Raw genomic sequence first — 13101 nt, 5'->3', positions numbered from 1 at the left:
AACAATGGGCCCAATGACATCAATGATGGGGCACAATTCCTCCCAAAGACACCAACAATGGGGCAATGACACCAATGAAGGGCCACAGATCCTCCCAGCAACACCAAAGATGGGGAACTATTTTTCCCAATGACACTAACAATGGGGCCCAATGACATCAATGATGGGGCACAATTCCTCCCAAAGACATCAACAATGGGGCAATGACACCAATCAAGTGGCACAGTTCCTCCCAATAACACCAAAGATGGGGAACTATTTTTCCCAATGACACCAACAATGGGCCCAATGACATCAATGATGGGGCACAATTCCTCCCAAAGACACCAACAATGGGGCAATGACACCAATGAAGGGCCACAGATCCTCCCAGCAACACCAAAGATGGGGAACTATTTTTCCCAATGACACCAACAATGGGGCCCAATGACATCAATGATGGGGCAAAATTCCTCCCAAAAACACCAACAATGGGGCAATGATACCAATGAAGGGGCACAGTTCCTCCCAACATCACCAAAGATGGGGCACTATTTTTCCCAATCACACCAACAATTGGGTCCAATGACATCAATGATGGGGCACTATTCCTCCCTATGACACCAACAATGGGGCAATATACCTCCCACTGACACCAAAGATGGGGCATTATTTATTCCCATTGACCTCGGAACCTGTTGCGCCATGGCTAGTGCTAGCGAGATAGAGTGCCCCTTCCCCATGAGCACCAAATTACTGCTTGATTTTAAGGTTGTTTGAGGCTTATGGCCCCCAGGGGCCAACAGTGCATCATCATGGCCCCCAATCTTCTTCCGAATGACCCTACTGAGGATTCCATGTCCTTCCCCCAGTGGTCCCTGTCGGGTAAGCTGTATGGGGCTCCATGATTTCTAATGGCGGACCTGAATATCCCGTTCACTGCTTTATAAATAAACCCCCATGTGTAGGTACCCTCTATGAAAACCCAACCCCGAAATAAATAGAACTCAATTGTGATAATCCCATCTGCAGCAAAGCATTATGGGTAAACATCTCCTGGACTATTCTACCTAGTCATGCCCTATGGTCTGTTTTTCCAGCATGAATCTACAAGTCACCAGGCTGGTCATTACATTCCTATCACCATTAATCCAGCTTAAACAAAGGTCACTCAGTCTGAAGTGGATGGGGAAATGTGATCAGAGTGTCCTCTCCTATTAACAATATCTCTGCAGATAACTTATCTACTCAACAAGAACAGGATCGATTCCGGAGCATTGCTCATTATCCCACTAAACTGCAAAAACAGGCGCTGGGACTCCAGACAGGGACCATCAAGCACGACTTGTTGGCTTTATAAGACAATTAATAAACAGGAGTGGGACAGGCAGCAGAATGCACAAAACCATCAATAACTCGTATTCTGGGGTTCCTTTACAGAGCACAATGATCTGAGGATGTTGGAAGTGTGGACTATGGGTGGATGATCTGAGGATGGAGGAAGGGTGGACTATGGGTGGGGGATTTGGGGATGGAGATTGGGTGGACTCTAGGTGAGGGATCTGAGGATGGAGGAAGGGTGGACTATGGGAGAGAGGTTTGAGGATAGAGAAAGGGTGGACTCTAGGTTGGTAATCTAAGGATGGAGGAAGGGAGGACTCTGAGGTGGGCATTCTGAGGATGGATGAAGGATGGACTCTGAGTGGGTGATCTGAGGATGGAGGAAGGGTGGTCTATGGGTGGGAGATTTTAGGACGTAGAAAGGGTGGACTCTAGGTGGGTGATTTGAGGATAAAGTAAGGATGGACTCTGGGTGGGTGATCTGAGGATGGAGGAAGGGTGGACTATGGGTGGTAGAAATTTGAGGATGGAGAAAGGGTGGACTCTAGGTGGGTAATCTAAGAATGGAGGAAGGGTGGACTCTGGGGAGGGAATTCTGAGGATAGAGGAAGGATGGACTCTGCATGGGTGATCTGAGAATGGAGGAAGGGTGGACTATGGGTGGGTGATCTACGGATGGAAGAAGAGTGGACTCCGGAGTGGGCATTCTGAGGACAGAGGAAGGATGGACTCTTAGTGGGTGATCTGAGGAAGGGTTGACTATGGGTGACCGATTTGAGGATGGAGGAAGGAAGGACTACGACTGAGTAATCTAGAGATGGAGGAAGGGTGGACTCTGGGTGGGTGATCTAAGGATGGAGGAAGGATGGACTCTGGGTGGGTGATCTGAGGATGGAGGAAGGGTGGACTATGGGTGAGCGATTTGAGGATGGAGGAAGGGAGGACTATGACTGAGCAATCTGGAGATGGAGGAAGGGTGGACTCTGGGTGGCTGATCTAAGGATGGAGGAAGGGAGGACTCTGCATGGGTGATCTGAGGATGGAGGAAGGGTGGCAAACCTCCCTCACCACCACTGCACCAGTACCCCCCTCACCACTGTGCCAACACCCCTCCTCACGCCCCATTATCACCACTGCACCTGCAACCATTGTGCCTAAAATCACCCCCTCACCACCAATGAGCAAAAAAGCTGCAGAAGATCAGTAGCACTGAGATGTAACAAAGAGCGAAGAAAAGTAAAAACAGGATTTTTTAAATGGAAATTGTTTATGGTACACAGTTCTATAGGGGTCTATTTATAAACACAAAGTCTTGGGTTCCTTTACAGAGCACAATGATCTGAGGATGGAGGAAGGATAAACTCTGGGTGGGCGATCTGAGGATGGAGGAAGGGTGGACTCTGGGTGGGCGATCTGAGGATGGAGGAAGAATGGACTCTTGAGTGGGTGATTGGAGGATGGAGGAAGGGTGGACTATGGGTGAGCGATTTGAGGATGGAGGAAGAACTATGATTGAGCAATCTGGAGATGGAGGAAGGGTGGACTGATCTGAGGATGGAGGAAGGGAGGGCTATGGGTGGGTGATCTAAGGATGCAGGGAGGGTGGACTATGATTGAGAAATCTGGAGATGGACTCTGGGTGGGTGATCTGAGAATGGAAGAAGGGAGGACTCTGCATGGGTGATCTGAGGATGGAGGAAGGGTGGACTATGGGTGGGTGATCTAAGGATGCAGGGAGGGTGGACTATGATTGAGCAATCTGGAGATGGACTCTGGGTGATCTGAGAATGGAAGAAGGGAGGACTCTGCATGGGTGATCTAAGGATGGAGGAAGGGTGGACTATGGGTGGGTGATCTCAGGATGGAGGAAGAGTGGCAAACCTCCCTCACCACCACTGCACCAGTACCCCTCTCACCATTGTGCCAGCATCCCCTCCCCACCCCCCATCACCACTGCACCTGCAGCCACCCACCTTACCTTCACTGCACCAGTACCCCCCTAACCACCATTGTACCTACAACCATCCTCTCGCCACCAATGCGCAAAAAAGCTGCAGAAGATCAGCAACACTGAGATGTAACAAAGAGTGAAGAAAAGTAGAAGCAGGATTTTTTAAATGGAAATTTTTTATGGTACACAATGCTATAGGGGTCTATTTATAAATAGAGGGTCTATAGGAGTCTATAAATAGGTCTATAGGGGTCTATTTAAAATGAGAGAGTCTATAAGAGTCTATATATAAATAGGGGTCACATATACTAAAGTTGGAACGATACAGAGAAGATTAGCATGGCCCCTGCGTAAGGATGACACGCAAATTCATGAAGCATTCTAAATAAATAGGGGTCTATTTATAAATTGTTTACAACCAAGATTCACACATTTTTGTAATTGGATTAATGAAGAAATAGTTGTGAATATTGGGTGTGAAAACATTCAATAGACTACTAAATGCCAACCAGGATTTCTATCTACTTTCAATGTATTTTAATGAAGCAAGTATATTGTAAATACCTGAATTTGTCTTAATTTTAGCCTCGTATCATATCCCTGTACAGCAGCGCCACTCAGGGGGAGGGGCATCACTCAGGGCCAATCAAGTGTGTTACATGCACATATGCAGACAAGAAATATGCACGGTGGCTAAATGGTTAGCACATCCGCCTGACAGCATTAAGGTCATTGGTTCGAATCCCAACCACGGCACCACCAGCCTGGAGTTTGCATGTTCTCCCTGTGCCTGCATGGGTTTCCTCCATGTATTTCGTTTTCCTCCCACACTCCAAAGACATGCTGGTAGGTGAATTGGCTCCTGACTAAATTGTCCCTAGTATGTGTATGTATGAATGTGAGTTAGGGACCTTAGATTGTACGCCCCTTGAGGGTTAGGGACTGATGTGAATGTACAATATATATGTAGAGCGCTGCGTACATTGACAGCGCTATATAAGTACCTGAAATAAATAAAATACATTGAAAGTAGATAGAAATCCTGGGTGGCATTAAGGGGTCTATTGAATGTTTTCACACCCAAGAATCACAACTATTTCTTGATTAATCCAATTAGAAAAATGTGTGAATCTTGGTTGTAAACAATTTAGAAATAGACCTCTATTTATTTAGAATGCTTCATAAATGTGCGTGTCATCCTTACGCAGGGGCCATGCTAATCTTCTCTGTATCCTTCCAACTTTAGTATATGTGACCCCTATTTGTATATAGACTCTTATAGAATCTCTCATTTTAAATAGACCCCTATAGACCTATTTATAGACTCCTATAGACCCTCTATTTATAAATAAACCTATATTGACCCTTATTTATAAATAGACTCCTATAGACCTATTTATAGACTCCTATAGACCCTCTATTTATAAATAAACCTATATTGACCCTTATTTATAAATAGACCCCTATAGACCTATTTATAGACTCCTATAGACCCTCTATTTATAAATAAACCTATATTGACCCTTATTTATAAATAGACTCCTATAGACCTATTTATAGACTCCTATAGACCCCCTATTTATAAATAAATATAAATAGATTGTAAACTCGAAAGAGCAGGGGCCCTCGTGTATTGTATTGTTTCTGTCTTGTCTCATGTTCTGTCCCCCTTGCTATTGTACAGCGCTGAGCAAACCCTTTGGTGCTATATAAATACTGTATAATAATAATAAATATACTGGCAGGAGGATAGAGCAGATTGATGATCTCATAGGTCTGTTGCTGCTCCTTTACTATCCAATCACAAGTTAGCGGTGTGGAGGTGACCTAGTTTTTCTGCTTAGCTGCAGTAGAGAAAATTCAGGTCCCAATGCCAGCTGTGCTGTGTAAATCTCAGGGCTGGATGGACAGAAACACAAATCTTTAGTCAGCAAGACTAGCTCCCATGTATGTATTTAATTTGTGTAATCGGCTTTTCGGTAAATGTACAGTCGGCTCTTGCAGAGATATACCAGCCACAGTCTTCAAAGATGACCTCAGCCGAAAACCTGTCATCCTCCCTGTGCCCCCTGCACCCCGCGGAGAGGATGAAAAACTTAAGATCCTCCAATTAACTTTTCCCCAGCACAGCCCTCCAGTCTTCCTGAGACCATTTCATTAGCCGCGCATTACAATAGCGTCAGCGGCAGCATTGTCCTCTGTTACCAGACTGACAAATGCTAATGAGGCCTCCACTCCCCGTACAGCTATCTCCTCTCTGAGTGTGGACAGGCCTGTACAGGATGCTCAGACACCTCCATCTATCTCTGCCGCACATTGGAAGCCATGGAGGGCTCTCCTGATGAAAATGGACCCCGACATACGATTGATCCTACTCCCTCTTTCAGCGGCTGGTAAATCGGGCTACAAAGAAAGGGTTTCCCAACGGAACGTCGACCACCAGCGTGCAGTCCTTACCGCTAAATGCTCATTACGCCAACCTCGTCAGATCCAAAAATAAATTCAATATCTTTGTGAAATACAGACATCGATGTAAATTTATTCAGATATTCTTATCAATGGGATCGATAAACGATCAGCGGCGCAACATGAATATAGCGCACACTGCAAGATTCCTGCTAGTGCGACAAATAAATATTGATTCACAGTGCGGCACGTGCGTCAGAAATGTGGAATGTCGCAATTTGTGTGCAATATAATTGAAATGAATGCATAATTTTGGATGCATGGAATAAGCGCATTAGTGTGGACTCCTTATCAACTATGGTGGGTGCGACACAATCGATCATTTGTCACAGATTGCTACTTTTGTGTGACAATTTCCCATACAATTTTTCCGTTGTCATTTCTCACTCTGCACCTCTGATAGTTTAATAGGCCCGGTATGTGTCGATGCGCTCATAAACCTTGTGCCTGTGAGCAGTTTATTATCCAATTAAAGATGTACAGTACATGGAGGAATCCATTCATTGTTCATGTTATTTCTGACTGGTAGTACCATCAAACCACATTACCGCCCTCCATATCACATTATTGCCCATCGTATCATATTACTGCCCTTCATTTCACATTACTGCCCATCATATCACATTACTGCCCATCATAATACATTACTGCCCTCCATATCACATTATTGCCCACCGTATCATAATACTGCCCATCATATCACATTACTGCCCACCATATCACATTACTACCCATCGTATTACATTACTACCCATCATATAACACTAATGTCCACCATATCACATTACTGCCCTTCATATCACATTACTGCCCATCATATCACATTACTGCCCTTCATATCACATTACTGCCCTTCATATCACATTACTGCCCATATCACATTACTGCCCATCATATCACATTACTGCCCTTCATATCACATTACTGCCCTTCATATCACATGACTGCCCATCATATCACATTACTGCCCATCATATCACATTACTGCCCTTCATATCACATTACTGCACATCATATCACATTACTGCCCATCATATCACATTACTGCCCTTCATATCACATTACTGCCCATCATATCACATTACTGCCCATCATATCACATTACTGCCCTTCATATCACATTATTGCCCATCATATCACATTACTGCCCTTTGTATCATATTACTGCTCATCATATCACATTACTGCCCTTCATATCACATTACTGCCCACCATATCACATTACTGCCCACCATATCACACTACTGCCCATCTTATCACATTATTGCCCATCGAATCACATTACTGCCCTTCATATCACATTACTGCCCTTCATATCACATTACTGCCCTTCATATCACATTACTGCCCATCATATCACATTACTGCCCACCGTATCACATTACTGCCCATCATATCACATTACTACCCATCATATAACACTAATGTCCACCATATCACATTACTGCCCTTCATATCACATTACTGCCCTTCATATCACATTACTGCCCACTATATCACATTACTGCCCATCATAATACATTACTGCCCTTCATTTCACATTACTGTCCTTCATACCACATTACTGCTCATCATATAACATTACTGCCCTACACATTACTGCCCATCATATCACATTACTGTCCACCATATCACATTACTGCCCTTCATATCACATTACTGCCCATCATATCACATTACTGCCCATATCACATTACTGCCCATCATATCACATTATTACCCATCATATAACACTAATGTCCACCATATCACATTACTGCCCAACACGTTACTGCCCATCATATCACATTACTGCCCTACACATTACTACCCTACACATTACTGCCCATCATATCACATTACTACCCTACACGTTACTGCCCATCATATCACATTACTGCCCACCATATCACATTACTGCCCTTCATATCACATTACTACCCACCATATCACATTACTGCCCACCATATCACATTACTGCCCTTCATATCACATTACTACCCACCATATCACATTACTGCCCTTCATATCACATTATTACCCATCATATAACACTAATGTCCACCATATCACATTACTGCCCTACACGTTACTGCCCATCATATCACATTACTGCCCTACACATTACTGCCCTACACATTACTGCCCATCATATCACATTACTGCCCTACACATTACTGCCCATCATATCACATTACTGCCCTACACATTACTGCCCATCATATCACATTACTGCTCTACACATTACTGCCCATCATATCACATTACTGCCCATCATATCACATTACTGCTCTACACATTACTGCCCATCATATCATATTACAGCCCTTAATTTCACATTACCGCCTGTTATATCACATTACTGCCCATCATAGCACATTACTGCTCATTATATCACATTACTGTTCATCATATCACATTGCCGCCCTTTATATCACATTACTGCCCTTTATATCACATTACCACCCATCATATCACATTACTGCCCATCATATCACATTACCGCCCTTTATATCACATTATTGCATATCATATTACGACCCATCATATCACATTACCGCCCTTTATATCACATTATTGCATATCATATTACGGCCCATCATATCACATTACCGCCCTTTATATCACATTACTGCCCATCATATCACATTACCGCCCTTTATATCACATTACTGCCCTTTATATCACATTACCACCCATCATATCACATTACTGCCCATCATATCACATTACCACTCTTTATATTACATTATTGCATATCATATTACTGCACATCATATCACATTACCGCCCTTTATATCACATTACTGCCAATCATATCATATTACTGCCCTTCATTTCACGTTACCACCCTTTATATCGCATTACAGCCCATCATATCACATTACCGCCCTTTATAACACATTACTGCCCATCATAACACATTACAGGTCCCACAGAGCACCTGGTAAAATATATTTTATTGGGGCTCAATGAGAAGAATACTATATTTGTTCTCCGTGTGCCTTCCTTCCTCATCAGGTACCAACTAATTGGCCCCGCCTACATGTATGCCAAGATCATTGTTGTCATTCAGATGATTTTGCCAAGTGGTGTTGGAATCTTTGGCCAATCAGCCACAGCTCAAGAAACTCCTTGCAACCTCTGGAGGAGCCCCAGGGTTCCATGGATCCCTGGCTGACAATGGCTGCCCTGAGCTCTCACACATGACACGGCCTAGGGGTTTCTCTATTAAATTAAACTAGGACTAACAACTCAAAGCAACCTTCCGCGGTCTTTGAGGTACTACACATCCCAGCATGTTCCGCGACCCCGAGGCCAGCAGGCCCCTGTTGGGGCTTCTAGTTCCAGATTATGGTTTTATTTAACATTTATGCAAGCAATCAATCACAGATGAAACACGTGTCTGTTAGTTCTTTTAATAACGTTACAATTGTATCTGTGAAACATTTACAGCTAGACAATAACTGTGCAAAATTCTGAAGAATCTGAAATAATCTGATGCAGATCATGATGCACTTAGCAGCAGACTTCAAGTGCGTATGGGAATGCCTGCAGAATAAATGATGTGAAAGGTGTAAATGAATATAACAACCAATCACAATGAGCCTTCCATCAGATTACACAATTCCTGTCAATATAAAAAATGAACTTTGCCCGATCAAGTAATTCCATTATAAAGAAGAATATTATTTACTAACAATGAGACGTGCTAATAATTATGGAACAGAACTCAAGAATGAGCTTGAAGAAACTACGACATGTCTTCAATGTTACAGAACAAGTCCAATTAAAGGTAACTGCTACCAGATACACCGTGGCCTGAACAGATGAGAACCTTCCCAAATACACTGAAAATCAATTTGGGGTGTATAAAATGATATCTACTAACAGCGAGAAGAACTAATAATCTTGAAAAGAAGTAGCTTGGATAAACTCCAAAACACCTTCAACATTACAGAACCAGTTGAAGGTACTTAACTACCTCTAGATACACAATGGCCTGGATATATGAGAACCTTCACAGACATATTGGAAGTGATTTTGGGGTGTATACCCTAAAACCTGTTTAGAAATAGTTCTGACGCTCATTAGAACTGAAGCGTAGATATACTATGAAACTTCTTCAACAAGTCCAGTTGAAGACAACTACTATTCAATAAACCATGACCTGGATACCTGAATAAATGAGAGCCTTCACAACATATTAGCAATCATTTTGGTGTGTATATCCTAAAACTGGTGCATGTTCCTGACACTTATTAGAACTGAAGAAGTCCCTTGGAGAAGATACAAAACGTCTTCGGGATTGCAGAACAAGTTCAGTTAAAGGTAACTACTACTAGGTACAGCATAGCCTGCATGCATGAGACCCTTCATAGACAAATTGGCAGTCATTTTGGGGTGTATACCCTACAACCGGTTTAGGAATAGTTCGGACACTCATTAGAACTGAAGCTTAGATATGCTATGAAACTTCTTTAACAAGTCCAGTTGAAGGCAACTTCTATACGATAAACCATGACCTGGATAATGGATAAATGAGAGCCTTCACAACATATTAGCAATCATTTTGGTGTGTATATCCTAAAACTGGCACAGGAATGTTCCTGAAACTCATTAGAAATGAAGAAGCCCCTTGGAGAAGATACAAAACGTCTTTGGGATTCCAGAACAAGTTCAGTTAAAGGTAACTACTACTAGGTACAGCATAGCCTGCATGCTTGAGACCCTTCATAGACAAATTGGCAGTCATTTTGGGGTGTATACCCTACAACCAGTTTAGGAATAGTTCTGATGTTCATTAGAACTGAAGCTTAGATATGCTATGAAACTTCTTTAACAAGTCCAGTTGAAGGCAACTACTATACGATAAACCATGACCTGGATACCTGGATAAATGAGAGCCTTCACAACATATTAGCAATCATTTTGGTGTGTATATCCTAACACTGGCACAGGAATGTTCCTGAAACTCATTAGAACTGAAGAAGTGCCTTGGAGAAGATACAAAAAGTCTTCAGCATTAAAAAAAAACTAGTCCAGGTAACCATTACTAAGTACACCATGGCCTGCATGCATGAGAACCTTCACAGTCAATAATAATATTAAACAATACTGTTAAAAAATCAAACAAAAATCAGGAATTCGTTCAGTGAAGGAGTGGAGGGGCCTTTACGGAGTGTGGGGCCGGGTTGTAACAAGTTAATATAAGTGTGAAAGTGTTTTGTGTTGTTAGGAAATGAGGCCATGCTTTGTCTAGTGGCCAATAAATATGTCAGGCTGAATCCTCAATGGCACTGGTTGGAAAGTAGAACGCACCACGCGTTAAAATTTGTTGCTCTGTCACATCATGAGAGCTTCATTCATCGACTTGACCCATCTGGTCTGTTATAAAGACAATGACGCTTAGACAAGTGACCACTTGTACATGGGACCCTTTCTACTTAGATGGTGCCTGAAAGAACACCAAATCCATAAGACACTGACCCACTCTGTACCATGAATGACTCACTCTTCCTATAGGTGACTATTCCTACAGCTCTCCATATCTATAGAAGAGTAACCTTCCTTCCATAGGGAACTGGAGATAGGTCTGGGACTGCTATTCAGGAAATGAGGGGACTGGTCAAAACTATAGATGAGGGACCACTCGTATAAAGGACTCCTGTTTAAGAGATGTACCAAATCTACAATTAATTGGATCTCAAGGTGATAATGCCTTTTGTATAGGTGACTCTCCTATTCTGCAGGCGAGAGACCGGTTCTACTTCTGATGGCTGGCCGCTTCTGTCAACACTGTAATAGCCGAGCCATCTATAGATCAATAGGTGACTGGACCAGTTCTATAAATGGCTGACCACTCATAAGTAATCCTCTATAGATGATGGAAGCACTGTAACAACCAAACCATTTAGAGATCCATGGGTGAGTGTCCAAACCCTATAAATGTGTTTCCATGCATAAAAAGGAATTCTTCATAGGTGATGGAAGCAATGTCATAGCCAAGACATCATATATATAATGAGTGACCCAGCTCTATAAATGATTGACCACTCATATAAAGTGACCCACGATAGGCCATGGAAGCACAAACCAAGCCATATACAGATCTATAGGTAGGTGGCCCAGTAATATAAATGAGTAACCATTCATATAAAGGGACCCTCCATAGGTCATGAAAGCACTACTATAGCTAAACCATCTACAGATCTACAGGTAGGTGATGCAGTAATATAAATGAGTAACCATTCATATAAAGGGACCCTCCATAGGTCATGGAAGCACTACCATAGCCAAGCCATCTACAGATCTACAGGTAGGTGATGCAGTAATATAAATGAGTAACCATTCATATAAAGGGACCCTCCATAGGTCATAGAAGCACTACCATAGCCAAGCCATCTACAGATCTATAGGTAGGTGGCCCAGTAATATAAATGAGTAACCATTCATATGAAGGGACCCTCTATAGGTCATGGAAGCACAATGTATAGCCAAGCCATATACAGATCTATAGGTAGGTGGGCCAGTAATGTAAATGAGTAAACATTCATATAAAGGGACCCTCTATTGGACATGGAAGCACTACCATAGCCAAGCCATCTACAGATCTATAGGTAGGTGGTCCAGATCTTTAAACAAGTGACCACTCAAATACATGAATCCTCTATAGATGATAGAAGCAGAGTCACAGCTGAGACATCTACAGATCTATAGATGATTGGGCAACCTCTATAAATAAAACTCTATAAACAAACTCTATAAATAAAACACATAAAAAGAGTCCTGTGTAGGTGATGGAAGCACTGTAATACCCATTCACATACCTATAGGTAAGTGGCCTGCTTTCTTTAAATGAGTGACCACAATATAGGAATCCTCTATAGGCCATGGAAGAACGGTAATAACTGAGCCATCTACAGATCTATAGGTGGGTGTCCCAGTTCAATAAATGAGTGACCACTCGTATAACAAAATCCCTTTTAGTTGGATGCAATCTACAACAGCCTAGATATTCATCTTTATCTGATGCTGCCTTTTCTATATGTGGCCCTCTTATTGTACGGACAAATGCCTAAACTATGAGTCCTCTTCTATCGATGTGTAAGCATTGTAATAACCGAGCCATCTACAGATCTCTAAGTCACTGGCCTAATTCTGTTTAAAGGCAATCATTTATATAAAGCCCTTACACAACATGCCCCTTGAATTTACTCTGACCATTTCTTCAGTTCTCAGTGAATGGCTTCTTCCACCAGTAACTGACACCTTTGAAGGTGATCTGACCTCTCTATAGGTGAACTGACCCCTCTATGGTTGAACTGACTCCTCCATAGGTGCACTGATCCCTCAATAGACAAACTGACCACTCTTATACATGA

General features: G+C 42.5%; 1 protein-coding gene and 2 non-coding genes across 3 annotated transcripts in view; 1 reads left to right on the top strand and 2 right to left on the bottom strand.

The window, feature by feature from the left end:
• ROR1 (ROR family WNT receptor 1) overlaps positions 1–13101 on the bottom strand; it is a 441584-nt gene that overhangs the window by 427229 nt on the left and 1254 nt on the right. The window lies entirely within an intron of this gene.
• On the top strand, positions 3560–3662 carry LOC149445794 (U6 spliceosomal RNA). The gene has a single exon (XR_016306337.1). It is a non-coding gene; the product is annotated as a U6 spliceosomal RNA (small nuclear RNA).
• On the bottom strand, positions 4435–4539 carry LOC149445793 (U6 spliceosomal RNA). Its single transcript, XR_016306338.1, has one exon. It is a non-coding gene; the product is annotated as a U6 spliceosomal RNA (small nuclear RNA).

The sequence above is a fragment of the Staurois parvus genome, unplaced genomic scaffold (assembly GCF_062004578.1).
Source record: "Staurois parvus isolate SC_StPar_1 unplaced genomic scaffold, SC_StPar_1.0 ptg000709l, whole genome shotgun sequence".
Classification (NCBI taxonomy): domain Eukaryota; kingdom Metazoa; phylum Chordata; class Amphibia; order Anura; family Ranidae; genus Staurois; species Staurois parvus.
This window is presented reverse-complemented; position numbering and strand designations above follow the sequence as displayed.